General features: G+C 36.9%; 1 non-coding gene across 1 annotated transcript; it reads left to right on the top strand.

Annotated features, from left to right (window-relative positions):
- Positions 1 to 11,722: 11,722 nt before the first annotated feature.
- On the top strand, positions 11,723 to 11,829 carry LOC142169342 (small nucleolar RNA R71). Its single transcript, XR_012699050.1, has one exon. It is a non-coding gene; the product is annotated as a small nucleolar RNA R71 (small nucleolar RNA).
- Positions 11,830 to 16,590: the final 4,761 nt, after the last annotated feature.

Raw genomic sequence — 16,590 nt, forward strand, 5'->3', positions numbered from 1 at the left:
TCTAGTACCACTATTCAATTTCTGATAGTCAATGCAAATTCTCCAACCGGTGACAACCCTAGTCGGGATTAATTCATTATTATCATTTATGACCTTCGTCATTCCACCCTTTTTAGGTACACACTGAACTGGACTTACCCACTTGCTATCAGAGATGGGAAAGATAATATCTGCATCGAGCCACTTTATGACTTCTTTTCTTACCACTTCTTTCATGACTGGGTTCAAGCGGCGTTGGTGTTCTACACTCAGTTTGTGCCCATCCTCCATGAGAATTTTATGCATACAAAATGATGGGCTAATACCACGGATGTCAGGCATGGTCCATCCAATCACCCATTTGTGCTCTCTAATCATGCGAAGTAGCTTTTCTTCCTGCAAAACAGATAAGTCAGAAGATACAACAATAGGTAAAGTTTCATCAACACCTAAATAGGCGTAATGAAGATGGGAGGGTAGGCGCTTGAGTTCCAATTTAGGAGCTTCTTTGATAGACGGCTTGGGGTGGCCCAGTTGGTCTATCTAGAGGCTCAAAGTCAATCAGTCCTTTGATATAAGCACATGCATCCAGATAATGCACCATCTCCTTTACCTCGTCATCCAAGTCAATGTTGTCAAACAACATAAGTTCTTTCTCTAGAGAGTCATCCAAATATGCACCCACATTATTTCTACTTCTTCTGAATCACTGATATCATAGCTAGATCCTCATAGTGACTTGGCAGCTGAATTGCCATGTATACATTAAAGACTGCTTCCACATAATCAACCCGGAGAATCATTTTTCCTTCACGAACATTGATCACAGCATCAGCGGTGGCTAAGAGAGGTCGTCCCAAGATAATGGGGACTTGTTCATCATCTTCATAGTCCAGTATAATGAAATCTGCTGGCAGAATAAATTGTTCAATTAGTAGTAACACATCTTCTATCATGTCACGACCCAAACTGAAGCGCCGCGACAAGCACCTGGTGCCTTACTCAACCGAGTACTAACGTAACGTATCTTTCTTATCATACTATCATGGGTAAATGAGCCAGAAAAGTCGTCATGAGATAACCAGAATAAAATATAAGGGAATGCTCGACATATGACGACTTAACACAATATACAAACTTATATATGTGACATACGGGCCTATAAGGCCAACATGATCATTTGGACACTCAAAACATAGGCTGACAAGTCCATATAAGTATCCATATACATGACATCTGTCTACAAGCCTCTAAGAGTATATAAACGTCATAAAGGTCGGGTCAGGGCCTCGCTATACCAATCAATACATGTCAAAACATACTGACCAAATAGGTAACTCCAGAGCAAGTGGAGTGCACCAACGCCTTTCGCTGAGCTGATAGCCTACTAAGAGGACTGTCAACCTATCAATCGGGACCTGCGGGCATGAAACACAATGTTCCAAGGCAAAAGGGACATTAGTACGAATAAAGTACCGAGTATGTAAGGCAGGAAAGTATAAATAAGAACAGTAATGTAAAGAGAGGTAGAGAAGATACAATATGTAACATCTGAGTGCCTCTGAGGGCGACTAACATGAAATGCATGATACATAAATATATACATATAATTTTTAAAACATACGGCTCTGTGGGCATCATCATCATCATATTGTACCCAGCCTCGAAGAGGACTCGATAAAAATATACTCGGCCATCATAAGGCTTGGTAGAATCGTACGTGGCCATGTGGAGCTTGGTAAAATCCAACAAATCAGTGGTTGCACAATAGGTGTTGTACCCGGCCGACTATAGCGCGGCTCGGTAGAGTAAAATAGATACATATATATAATGCATGCTGGACTCATATAATCACGTTCAAAACCTTTCGGAGTGACGTAAGGTCGTCGCACCCTCGAATAACATTATTGACATCCATACCATCAATATGAACCTCAATATGATTCAAGGATCATATATACTTTCTTAGAATAACTTTATAAGAAAACAACAACATGGGCAGCCTTAGTTGCTAGGAGTAGATCCGTTATAAAATAGCGTATCATCTATGTTCTTTTCATATTAGATCATACCAAAAGAAAGAAGGAAGTGCCTTAACATACATTTGAAATCTTCTATACAATCGTCAAGCAAGCTTAATATGATCTTCTAACGTCTACAATGAGTAAACCGACTTCGTCGTCATCATATAAGCGTTGTAACTCTCATATTTGGAAACCAATATTCTACAAGAAAATGGACAGCTCCTCCACTGTTTGTACTACATACCATATGTTACCAAAAGTCACCAAATAGCCCAAACAACAATAATATAATTCACAATAAGCTTTCTGATTACTTCAACAACTATTTTGAGCGGCAAGCTCGATTTACGATTAACAAAATATGGTTTGAATCCAATTCCTTTTCCATGAATCTGCCTACAACATCTATAACATCATACTTATACTTACCATATTATTTTCAGCCTAAAACATCATAAGAATAATCTTCAAATATAGTGCACACGCCTAGCACCTTAACTTTTATTGTCAACCTCTTATTTTTTATGTTATCTTCTTCAATAAACTTAATTAGCACATAAATAACTTAACAACAACAGCCATAACATAATTGAGCTATTTATAAAAATTTCTAGCCACAACAAACTATATATATAGCCTCAACACAACCCACAAAAAAAGATAACGATTCCTTATGCTATGTCAATTACTATCTTGTAGAGTTTCACTCAAACATCTAAACCAACACATGATTAACCTTCAGAAAAACAAAGAACATGATTTACATATCTTAGGCAGTAGATACAACTTGAATTCCCTAGCTGGGGTAGCTCACAACAACCCTCAATCACACTACAACACTATAGGAGTTGTATTCTCTTCTTGAATCAACTTTTGTGTTCAAGTTGGTGTGTAAACACTTGTATTTCGCCTTGAAGATCTAATATATATGAAGGTAGGAATGATTCTTAGCTTAATCAACAAGAACAAGTGAGGTTACTTACCTTTGAAGAACCCTCCAAAATAGCCACAAGATGAATAACTACGATCTAGCAAGCACCATGAGATTTCTAGCGTTGGATTCATGTTTTTATCTTAGGTTTCCACCCTTAAATCATGAAGGAGCCCTTGGAGAGCATTTAGGAGGTATTAGGAACTGTTTTAAACTAGAAAAATGAGTTAAAATCACTTAGAATTGACGTAAATACAAGCTAGAACTATACACCGACTTTGTAGGTCCCGTGGGAGCTGCTTGCGCAGTCTCGCAAAAATATGAATATCTCTCTACTACGATGTCGTATCGATAAACGGTTAAATGCGTTAGAAACTAGACTCATATATCTTCAATTTGGTATGTATATCACCCCGTAATTCCAAGATGTTTGGGGGAAATCTCAGCTACATTTAACCTATGTTTCAACACATTAATGAATGTAACTTGTGATGACCTTTGCCAACTTTTGTGCCAAAACTCGCTTGACTTCAAAACATAACACACGACTAACATACGATTAAAATAACTCATAACATAACCTCCTTATAATGTTAATCACTCTAGTCTCGCTCCAAAAGTACATGTTATAACATTCCAACTTGTCGACTTTCGACGAAACTTATTTTCTTCAATGTGTTTAGCTTCTAAGCCTTCCAACCCTCTTGGTACTTGGTATTCATGATCTAAAATATTTTTAACCTCCACGGTAACATGATTAACTTACTTTATAAACGTTTCAAAGATGATTTCATTTCTAGCTTACATCAATTGACTTACGATGTACTCTTACGTACGAAAACATGGAGTGTAACATCATTCCCCCCTTTGGATCATTCGTCCTTGAATGTTGACTGTTGCGCTTATCAGTCTCATAACTCATAGCTCTTCCGAATATTTTAATACTGTCCTTGCCATCTAGGCAATTGTTCTGTGAATAAATCCAAAGGCTATGGCATTCCCCCCCTTTAAGCCTCTTTCTCACACCACGACTTGTTGTCAGAATTCTTCCAATCTCGTAACTATTGCTACCTTCTGTCATACAACATGTATGACTTTGTCCTTGTATGTGCTCCTATGCGACTCTTCTCTCCTTTTTCCTTCACCTTTTAGCCAATCTCTAGGCCTCTCTATGGGAACATATACAGAATTTTGACAAGTTATCCCTCTGGGCATCTATAGGTGTACTGAAGTTCTTCGCTCAGTACATGTCGAACTTACAACTATTGCTATATCTTATTTCATAGCCTCGGTTAGCTATGCTTATGGCTTTACTATATTTAGGTAGCTTATATTATACCATAACTCTTACTTCAGTTTATTATTACCAATGTCTTCTACCCAACTCCAGGTTAATCTCTCGCTGCTTATCTTATATGTATAAATCTAAATTCCTTAATGCTTCCTCATTACTATTCATCTTAAGAATGACAGCCCAATCTCATCTCATACTTTGTAACTTTTGTCCATTTATTATTGATTCATCTTAATGTTGATCCATAATCTACCAGTGATAACTTAAAACTTCTACCAGTGATAACTTAAAACCTCTTACATAATACATTGTCACTAGGGCTCGCGTCACATCGGGGAATATTTGAAGTGATTTCATAATCCACCTAGGGATGATACTATACTTCAATAATCATATTTCATAACATCCCAAAGTCATTCATCTTATGGGGGTATTAAAATCCCGTGCAATTCATGAAATCCCTTTTCTTTAAATCATTACTCAATCAAAGATCTAAACATCATCCCCTTATTCTACTACTAGGAAAGCATTCCATCTCTTCTAAATGCTCCTAGTCTTAGACTCCTTTGAGTTCATTCAAGCTATACTGAGCTTTCTATAACTTACGGAAACCATTAGATCTCTTGTTTTGATGGGCTTAATTCCGAGACCTTACCTATTCTTGTTACCTTCTCACCCACCTTTTTCTTATCCTTACTCCTATCTACCTAAAACCTTTTTGCTCTACCATACTTTAGCTTGCGACCTACATATATCTATTTATACTACTCGTAACCTTCCATTAACTAACTAGCACAATAGATTTTCTTTCGTGCCTTCTCAGTTGTCTTTAAATGTAAGTAATTACTTTTCCTGGTCGTTATGCCACTTGTTGTATTAATACTTGGCATATCTTAGTACCCACAAATATTGAAATTCCATGAAACCCATATGATCTTGAATATTACTTTTGATTTTACTTCCCGTTCATTAGTCACAATAGGTGTCACTTTCTTATAGAGTGCATACAATATTGTAGTGAGACTATTGTTACAAGACCATTTCTTCTTTAGGTCACTATGCTTAGGTTGAAGCCTTCTTCCTTTATTTCCTCAGCTAGTCTTTCATTGTAGTACTTAGGGAGACCTTCTGACTCTTTGTAAAGCTGCGAGCTTATTACATCGTATACCCGAAAAAGATTTCGATGTTCTTACTCGCCTATAATTATTCTTAGTTACTTACATCTATGCCATTGTGCTCGTAGGGTAGCTTCTGAACTGAAATTTTGACAATTTCCCCAGTGGTACTTTCTTTTTTTTTCGTAATACTTATACAGTACCTTTAACTACCCCAACTCATATCTGAATATTTCTCAAGGATCACAATGTCATCATATCTGTGAGACTGAATTCCCTATGTTGGGTTTCACTACGTTTGTCTTGCAAGATTTGTTGATTTATATGTATCTTCTTTTCTAGCCATAACTAGACTCTTCCTGGATCAACTACTAACTACTCGTTAGTCCATTCTCATATCTATATTTCGTGCAATCTCGCTTGGTTTATTTCTTTTGTCTTAACTTATCTCTCGTATTGGCTCCGTATGTATCAAGTGTTTATTCGCACTTATTTATCAATAACATCCTGGGTGGGAACCCTTACTTCCTCTCCTCGGCGTCGTGCTTGCATAATGTTCTGGAGTCGTAGTATATCTCTGGAATCTGAATAAATGCAATCTCATTCCTTTCGCCTTTTTATCACATTATTCCTTTAATATTCCATAGTTACCTCATCATCTTTGACGTCTTTTCACATCTTCACTGACATCTTACTCACCTTGCGGTAACCCTTCTGTACCAAGGATAACTGAATTATTTTTATGCACGAGGGTGACACCTAGTGTAACTGGCACACTTAGCCTCTTAAGCTTAACTCTGCTCACATTGCTTGCTTTCGAGAAGCGTCTTCCTAAATGACCTTTAAAGGTTATTATTTTATTGTCCATTTTATTATTACCGGAACGCAATCTCTGAAATTCTCACGATCTCGACTATTATCAAATCTTTCTATCCCTAATTTATGTTCAGTGTATCCTGTTCACTAGCCCATGTTGATTTCTATTATTCTAGGGGTCTAACTTTTCCTTCTGGTAATCACTTGGAGTCACCAACTCATTTCTCGAAATGCGGATGTGACTTTATGGCTTATACTATTTATTGTCTCAAGGCCTGTCACCTCTTCTCTTTCCCTTCACTTGACTATAAACTATATCATCCTTTCATATTTTGATTTACCGTCGTCACCCATTTATCATATCTTACTCATAGTACTTTATTTACTCTCTTCTTATTCTCCTGCTAATATTTTTATCTATTACCTTATTCTGAAAACTTCAACAAAATATTCTTTCCCTTTTAGCTCCCCTTGCTCCATCCACTGGCTCTTCGGGTCGCCTACCATTCTCTCTTTACTAGGGACGTGAGCCATACTAAGGTAAATATTTATCCCTTCTAGGATTCCAGTGCCTATCTTCTAAATTTTATGAACATGCTAGTATTCATACCTAACTGTACTATTCTAGAGTGCACCATCTGGGTGTCTCACAAGGAAAACTATTACCACGTTTGCAATATCCTTCGGAAATGTCAGCTAATGCTAACAATCCATCCACCATTTTGGGTTACTCTACCCCTGGTTGGATCTGATATCCCATCCTTCTCTTAAACTATATATGTTAGCTTCCATAGGGCATAACTGAGATGGGTGTGGCCAATTGTACATAGCTCTATTACTGTTGAAGGTAACTCATAATACTTATATTTCTCTGCCTGAATTGTAAATACTGATAATCTTCACTAACTGGGTACCTAGTACCTTTCTTCACCTTGCTTCTTTTACTTGTTGAAACTTGTATCTATTTCTGATTCTCTTGTTGCTTTTTAAACCATATGGGTGGATAGATATTCATGCCATAGGGCTCCTTACCAAGAAGCTTACACGTCTTAGTACCCACATAATCTACTAAAGACTTTACATTTACTCATCATAAGTATGATGCAAAATCGAGTTCCTCTGATCAACTCTTCCACAACCACATTAAATCTCTTACCAACTGTCTTTGTGGATGTAGGTATCCTTGTATTATGAATAAAATAGAATTTAGGAGTTTGAATTCTTACAATTGAGCTCTACCACATGATCTAGAGTAAGAAGAAAGAGTGACAGTCCTAAATGCCCTGTAGCCTCCTGCTTATAAGAGTGGTGCACAACACATCCATAAACAAGACTCTACTAGACACGACTTGTGGACTCTCTAGGATAGAACTACTCTGATACCAAGTTTGTCACGACCCAAATCGAAGGGCGGCGATGGGCTCCCGGTGCCTTACTCAACTGAGTACCAACGTAACGTATCTTTCTTATCATACTATCATGGGTAAATGAGCCAGAAAGGCTGTCATGAGATAACCAGAATAAAACATAAGGGAATACTTGATATATGACGACCCAACAGGCTATACAAACTTATACATGTGACATATGGGCCTATAATGCTGACATGATCATTTGGACACTCAAAACATAGGCCGACAAGGACATACAAGTATTCAGATACATGACATTTGTCTACAAGCCTCTAAGAGTACATAAACTTCATAAAGGTCAGGACAGGGCCCCGCCATACCAATCAATACATGTCCAAAGCATATTGACCAAATAGGCAACTCCGGAGCAAGTGGAGTGCACCAATACCTTCTGCTGAGCTGATAGCCTACTAGGACTGTCAACCTGTCAATCAGAACCTACGGGCATGATACGGTGCGTTCCGAGACAAAAGGGACGTTAGTACGAATAAAGTACCGAGTATGTAAGGCAGGAAAGCATAAATAAGAACAGTAATGTAAAGAGAGGTAGAGAAGAACATGAAATTTTTCCTCTAAGGGCGACTAACATGAAATGCATGATACATAAATATATACATATACTTTTAAAAACACACGCCTCTGTGGGAATCATCATCATCAAATCGTACCTAGCCTCGAAGAGGACTCGGTAAAAATGTACCCCGCCATCATAAGGCTCGAAAGTATCATACCCGGACACGTAGAGCTTGGTAAAACCCTACTAATCCGTGGTTTCATAATAGGTGTCGTACCCGGCCGACTATAGCGCGGCTCGGTAGAGTAAAATAGATACATATATATAATATATGTTGGACTAATGAAGTCATGTTCTAAACCTTTCGGAGTGACGTAAGGTCGTCGCACCCTCAAATAACATTATTGACATCCATACCATCAATATGAACCTCAATAGGATTCAAGGGTCATACATACTTACTTTGAATAACTTTATAAAGAAAGAACAACATGGGCAACCTTAGTTGTTAGGAGTACATCCGTTATGAAATAGCGTATCATTTATGTTCATTTCACTTTAGATCATGCCAAAATAAAGAAGAAAGTACCTTAAAATACGTTTGAAATCTTCTATCCAATCGTAAAGCAAGCTCAATATGATCTTCTTACGTCTACAATGAGTAAACTGACTTCGTCGTCATCATATAAGCGTTGTAACTCTCATATTTGAAAACCAATATTCTACAAGAAAACGTACAGCTCCTCCACTATTTGTACTACATCCCATATGTTACCAAAAGTCACCAAACAGCCCAAACAACAACAATATAATTCATAATAAGCTCTCTGATTACTTCAATAACCATTTTGAGCGGCAAGCTCGATTTACGATTAATAAAAAAATGGTTTGAATCCAATTCCTTTTCCATGAATATTCCCACAACATCTATACCATCATACTTATGCTTACCATATCATTTTCAGCCCAAAACATCATAAGAATAATCTTCAAATATAGTCCATACGCCTAGCACCTTAACCTTTATCGTCAACCTCTTATTTTTCATGTTATCTTCTTCAATCAACTTAATTAGCATATAGATAAGCTTAAAAACAGCAGCCATAAAATAATCAAGCTATTTATAAAAATTTACAGCCACAACAAACTATATATATAGCCTCAACACAGCCCACAAAAAAAGATAACGATTCCTTATGCCATGTCAATTACTATCTTGTAGAGTTACACTCAAACAACTAAACCAACACATGATTAACCTTAAGCACAATAAATAACATGATTTACTTACCTTAGGAAGTAGATACAACTTCAAATCCCCAGCTGGTGTAGCTCACAACAACCCACAATCACACCACAATACTATAGGAGTTGTATTCTCTTCTTGAATCAACTTTTGTGTTCAAGTTGGTGTGTAAACATTTATATTTATCCTTGAAATGATAATATATATGAAGTAGGGACTGATTCTTAGCTTAATGAACAAGAACAACATGAAATCTGAAGTTACTTACCTTTGAAGAACCCTCCAAAACAGCTACAATACGAAGAACTACGATCTAGCCGTGGGATTTCTAGCGTTGGATTCTTATTTTTATCTTAGGTTTTCACCCCAGAATCATGGAGGAGCCCTTGGAGAGTACTTAGGAACTGTTTTGGACGAGAAAAATGAGTTAAAACGACTTAAAGTTGACTTAAATACAAGCTGAAGTTTTACACCGACTTTGTATGTCTCGTGGGAGCTGCTTGTGCAGTCTCGCAAAAATGCAAATATCTCTCTACTCCAAAGTTGTATCGACAAACGGTTAAATGCGTTAGAAACTAGACTCGTAGATATTCAATTTGGTAGGTATATCACCCCGTAATTTCAAGTATATTTAGAGAAAAGCTCAGCTATATTTGACCTAATTTTCAGCACATTAATGAATGTAACTTGTGATGACCTTTGCCAACTTTTATACCACAACTCGCTTGACTTCAAAACATAACACACAACTAGAACATGACTAAAATAAATCATAACATAACCTCCTTATAATGTTAGTCACTCTAGTCTCGCCCCAAAAGTACATGTTATAACATTCCAACATGTCGACTTTCGACGAAACTTATTTTCTTCAATGCGTTTAGCTTCTAAGCCTTCCAACCCTCTTGGTACTTGGTATTCATGATCTAAAATATTTGTAACCTCCACGGTAACATGATTAACTTACTTTATAAACTTTTCAAAGATGATTTCATTTCTGAGCTTACATCAATTGACTTACGGCGTACTCTTACGTACGAAAATATGGGGTGTAGCATATCACCCCCTCGGGATGGAAAATAGATCTATCAGCAAGCTTCAACATATCTGTGGTTGGCCTTGGAGCTTCCAACCCCAATTTACTGAAAACTGATAGGGGCATCAAATTTATGCTAGCTCCCAAATCACAAAGTGCATGTCCTACATCTACCTCACCAATTCGAACAGGTATGGTGAAGCTCCCCGGATCCTTCAACTTTTGCAGCAATTTTCTTTGAATTCTCGAGGTGCACTCTTCAGTAAGTTCCATTGTCTCAAACTCTGTGAGCCTCCTTTTGTTAGCCACAATATCTTTTATGTACTTAGCATATTTTGGGATTTCACGTAGCACATCAACCAATGAAAGATTCAATTGAATTTGGCTCAGCATATCAAGAAATTTGTGAACATCCTGTCATCACTTTTCTTCTTCAATCTTTGTGGGAAAGGAGGTGGTGACCTTACAATCAGAGTCTTTTCACTTTCTTCAGTTTCTTTATCAGCTTCTTTCGCAGTTTTGGGGATCAGCTCACTCTTAGGAGTGACTTGTTCTTTCTTTCTTTTTGGGACTTCTTCTAATTCTCTGCCATTCCTCAAAGTTACAGCATTTACCAGAGGATTCTTACCTGTATCATTAGAAAGGGCCCCTGCAGGTTAAATGTTTTGTTGTGCAGCCAATTGCCCAATCTGTCTCTCTATGTTTTGAAATTCAGTCCTCAATTACTGATTATCTGTTCTAAGTTGTTGGTTGCCAATCAACAGCTTTTTCAACATATAATTTGTGCTTTCTTCTACCTATTGAGGTGGCTTTTGAGGCTGATTATAGTTCCCTTAAGGCCTGTATTGATTCTGAGTGGTATGTTTCCCACTCCATGAGGAATTTGGGTGATTCCTATGGTTGGGATTATAGGTGTTGCCATAATGATTATTCTGGTTCATTGGACCTCTACCTTGCTGGCCCACATAATAGATAGATTCAGGATTCACCGGACATTGGTCGCTCATATGGCCATCTCCACAAATTTCACAACATATAGCTATCCTCTGAACCTGCTGCATTTGATGCCCTTGACCCATTGCCATATTAGCTATTTGGTTGTTTAGTTTAGCAATCTCTGTTCGCACGGCTAACATCTCATCCAGCTCGAGTGTAACTGCTACTTTCTGTTTTATCATCCTTCTCGAGTCACCTTCACCCTACCAGTTATGATCATTTGTAGTGAAATTGTTGAGCAGAGTCTGAATCTCAGTGTATGGATTTTGCATGCAACTTTCTCTATAAGCTGAGTCTAGATTAATTTGAAGGTCTCGTCTAATCCATCCACAAAAGTATGTTCCAACACCTCATCATTCTGACAATGATGTGGGCAGTCTCTGAGTAATTTCTTATATCTTTCCCAAGCATGACAAACAGTCTCACCATCTCGTCGTTGAAACCCAAGAATCTGGCTCCTCAGTGCCTTAGTCTTCTTAGTGGGAAAAAACTTGATTAGGAATTTTCGTGCCAGATCATCCCAAGTGTGGATCGAGTTTACGGGCTCCTTGTTTAACCATTCCTTTGCTCCCCCCATTAGAGAAAAGGGAAACAAAGTTAGTCTCACATAGTCCTTAGAGACGTTTAGATAGTTGTATGTATTCGTAATCTCCAAGAAATTCTGTATATGCCGTTGGGGATCCTCGCTTGACAACCCCACAAATAGCCCTATGGATTGAATCAGTTGCACCATGTAGCACCATGTCATGCCTAATCACCTCTCCCTAATACTTCTTATGCCGCTCTCTACCTCTCCTCAGCCTCCCATTGCCAACCTCTCATACCTCCTCATTGGGGCATCAATGCACCTCTTCTAAACCTGCTCGTACCATTCCAATCTAGCTTCCCTCATCTTGTCCTTTGCGGGTGCCATTTCCACCTTTTTTCGAATATCAGTATTCCTTATCTTATCTAACCTGGTATGCCCACACATCCATTTCAGCATCCTCATTTCTGCTACTTTCATCTTCTGGATATGAGTATTTTAAAAATAAAACATAAATAACTAGCGATTGAAAAAAAAACATATTACTAAGTTTTAGTTCCTCTTATTTTAAAATACTCCCTCCGGTCCACAATAAGTGATTTTTGGATCTTTTTTTGTGGTCCAAAATAAGTGATTTTTTCAAATTTCAACAAAGAATTAATTGTATTTTTCCTACATTGCCCTTGGAGTAAATAGTATTGGAGTATGTGTTAAGAGTATTTATGTGAAGAGATAGTAAATGTTAATATGGTCAATTTCATTGTTAATTAATGTTAAAAGGTGAATTTCTTAATCTGTGTGAAAACAGCCAAAAAATTACTTTATTGTGGACCGGAGGGAGTAATGGCACAATGCATGTAAAAGTTCTACTCAAATAACAGACTAAAATATTGTGAATAAGAAAAATTTGAGAAAAGGAAAGACAATTTCTAAATACTAATTGTATCACATTTAAAAGTTCAAAATTTAAAGCAGATGTAATAAATTAAAAAAAAAAGAGTTAAAGAAAGAAGAATTGGGAGAAGAGAATAATATTTGGGAAATTGGAAGGACAAGCGTGTGGCACGCGGGCAACCCTCAAGAACAGGCATTGCCTTCACAGTCTTCTAAGATGCGGTCAAACGAAACTCATTTGCTTCTAGGCCTATGTTTTTCACTTCGATAATTCCCAGTACTTGTATCTTATTCTAATTCTTCTGCAATAATTATATTCTACTCTAAATTTTATGTATGGAACATTACATGTTTATTCTTAAAAGAAAAAAGTTGACTGATTTACCTTCCATACTTTAAAAGGCTTGTACCTTCGGAATTCAGCAAGGGCATAAAAGGAAAGAAAATGGTAATTTATTATCAATAATACTAATGATGGATCCTCAATATTCAAAAAGAAAGAACAACAGATCAGAAAACTCAATCTAAGCTAGTCGAGGAAACATGCTTTTGTTAAGAATATGTGTTCGAAAATAATTTTTGCAAAAATGAAATAGAAATAGAAATAAAAGAATTAAAAGTTTTGAGCCCAACAGAAAACTGTGTTCCCATAAGAAATTTAATCCCCTCACTATTGTCCAAGGTTATTAGATTAATTCCTCCGAAGATAGAACAAAATAACTATTCTGTAATACTGGCAATAAAAATTATAGGACTTCGTCGAACTCAACAAACAACAGTAAATAATACTGATGCTTACTTTTTGCTTTGAAAAGTAATGCAGAAATGCAAAGAAAAGAAGAGAGAATGTATGCAAATTTTTTGTTGTTCACTAATTAAATTTTATTTATCAATGATCTAGGCATAGGTAGCTATCCACTCTAGAATTCTTCTCATTACCTCTCTTGGGAATGTTGTCAAGCCCTAGCTTGGGAGGCAACTTTGCAGTGTGGTGCGGTCGCGGTGCGGTTCAGCTTTAACCCGCAAAAACTTCAACCCGCACCACGAAGACTTCTCATTCCTGTTGCTTGAGCGCCTATGGGTTCACGTTCTATTTCACTTCTGATGGGGGTTCTTTCCATCTTTCCGTCACGGTATTACTTTGCTATTTGCCAGTTAAGAGTATTTAGGCTTGCAACTAGCAAGCGCAGGGGCTCACCTTTGGGCTTTAGAAGTACAACATGTAGGCTAAATGACTTCAACACTGAATATCCCAAATAGTCAACACTGAATATCCCAAATAGTCCTTTAGTCTCAAAGATTCAAGATGAGTGAACCCTTTATCTCTTGAGAGAAGTTGTAAAATGAGGTTAATCCTCTGTATTTATAGCCAACAGTTTGGGTTTCAATAGGTGATAAGATACCTGTTCGTTTGAGAAGATGTTTGTTCGCCATAATTTAATTTTTGTTAAGCGCGAATTTCATGAAAAAAATCAGAAAAAGAAAATAAATAATGGAAAAATAGAAAATAAATTTGGTCCAAAAAATTTAGTAATCAATCAACCAAATCCAAATCCAAATCATCCAAAGCCGAAGCCGAAGTCGAGGGAGCGACGATGACGACGCGAGTCACCACTTCTTCTCAACTCTTTTAAGAGCTAGAAGATGTGCTTCTCTATATAAGCACGTAGATTTTCTTTCTATTTTTCGATAAGGGATAAAGTGCCTTAGTAAAAGTAACACTTCAAACTTTTTGTTTCTCTTCAAATCTTTTTCCTCCATTTTCCATTCACGCCTCTTTATTTTATTAGATAAAAATCCAACAATCCCCCACATGAATGGGGAATGGCTATCTGAAAATATGCATGCATAAAAAAACTGTGTGATTTACAAGCAAGGATTAATCACATATGTATAAGTAGGTTTTTCTTTGAACTTTTCATAATGAACTTATGTCAGATATACTCGATCAATTGGTAGATTTGATATCTTGAACCATCAAACTTTGGTGTATACCTAGACAGCCACAAGTCACAGAGTCAACCCTTTAATCATTTTTGGTTCTCATTGTTATGTTCATTTCAACTATGAACATCACCTGGTTCATAAGTGTATAGAGAACTGGCCTTACAAAATTCTCCTTGAAGCGGCTTACACTTCTCACTTACATAGGTGATTTCTAAATGTGTTATCCCGTAGATACACTATTTTAAATACTCCGTATCAAACTTAAAAACTGAACATTGTCTTCATCATGAGAATGGACTAAAATTTTATTTGACAATGTTGAACCATCATTAATGATTTTGTTTGATCTCTTTGAACCTAGATCTTGGGATCTCCAGTCTTCTAGGTAGAGTTGCCGCAACAATGACTTATCCTCGCCATAGTCCCATTCCCTTCGATGATTTATCAACCACCTCTTTAGTTAGGCCTTTTGTAAGTGGATCCGATACATTTTCTTTTGACTTTGCATAGTCAATTGTGATAATTTCACTAGAGAGTAGTTGTCTAACGGTATTATGTCTTCGTCGCTTGTGACGAGAGTTTCCGTTATACATAACGCTTCCAACCCTTCCTGCTTGACAATAATAACATATGCATATAGGAGCAACTGGTTTGGGCCAAAATGGAATATCATCCAAGAAATTCTGGAGCTATTCACCTTCTTCTCCAACCTTGTGTAAAGCTATAAAATCAGATTCTATTGTAGAGCAATCGATGCATGTCTATTTGGATGATTTCCAAGACACTGCTCCTCTACCAATGGTGAAAACGTATCCACTTGTGGACTTTATTTCTGCTGATCCAATGATCCAATTTGCATCACTATGTCCTTCAATTACCGCAGGACACTTATAATAGTGCAAAGCATAATCTTGGATATATTTTAAATACCCCAAAACTCGTTTCATCGCCATCCAATGAGTTTGGTCGGGATTACTTGTATAACGACTCAGTTTACTTACTGCACAAGATATATCAGGTCGTGAGGGTCCTATGAATTTAATTCCTAGAATTAAATCAGCAATACCTAAGTCTTTCATATCAAACTTGCTAGCAAGCATACATTTAATAGTATTTATATCCGCAATGTCTTTGCTCATTATTAATATATCATCAACATATAACAAACAATGACTATGTGATTTGCAGCGTTCTTAGTGTAAATATATTTATTACATTCATTAATCTTAAACCCATTTGCCAACATAGTTTAGTCAAATTTCGCATGCCATTGTTTGGGTGCTTGTTTCAATCCATAAAGTGACTTAACAAGTCTGCATATCTTTTTTTCTTTTTCGGAAATCACAAACCCTTTAGGTTGTTCCATATAAATTTCTTCCTCTAAATCTCCACTTAAGAAGGATGTCTTCACATCCATTTGATGGATTTCAAGGCCATACACGGCGACTAATGCTATTAACACCCAAATATATGTAATCCTCGTTACCGACGAGTATGTGTCAAAGTAATTAAGGCCTTCTCGTTTTCTAAACCCTTTGACAACTAATCTTGCCTTATATTTGTCAATAGGTTTATTTCTTGGAGGAAGATCAACCAATTCCCAAGTATGATTATTTAATATGAATTCTATCTCACTATTGATTGCCTCTTTCTAATATTGTGCTTCTAAGAAAGACACTGCTTCTTTAAACGTTTGGGGCTCTTTTTCCAACATGAATGTCAGAAAATTTGTTCCAAAGGAAGTAGTTGTCCTTTGACGTTTACTACCTCTTGGATTTTTCTCATTAAACATGCCTTCCTTTGTTTTTTCTTGAGGTCGCTTAGATTTTTACTAGACGACTCACATTCATTTTTATACGG

The sequence above is a fragment of the Nicotiana tabacum genome, chromosome 14 (genome assembly GCF_000715075.1).
Source record: "Nicotiana tabacum cultivar K326 chromosome 14, ASM71507v2, whole genome shotgun sequence".
Lineage (NCBI taxonomy): Eukaryota > Viridiplantae > Streptophyta > Magnoliopsida > Solanales > Solanaceae > Nicotiana > Nicotiana tabacum.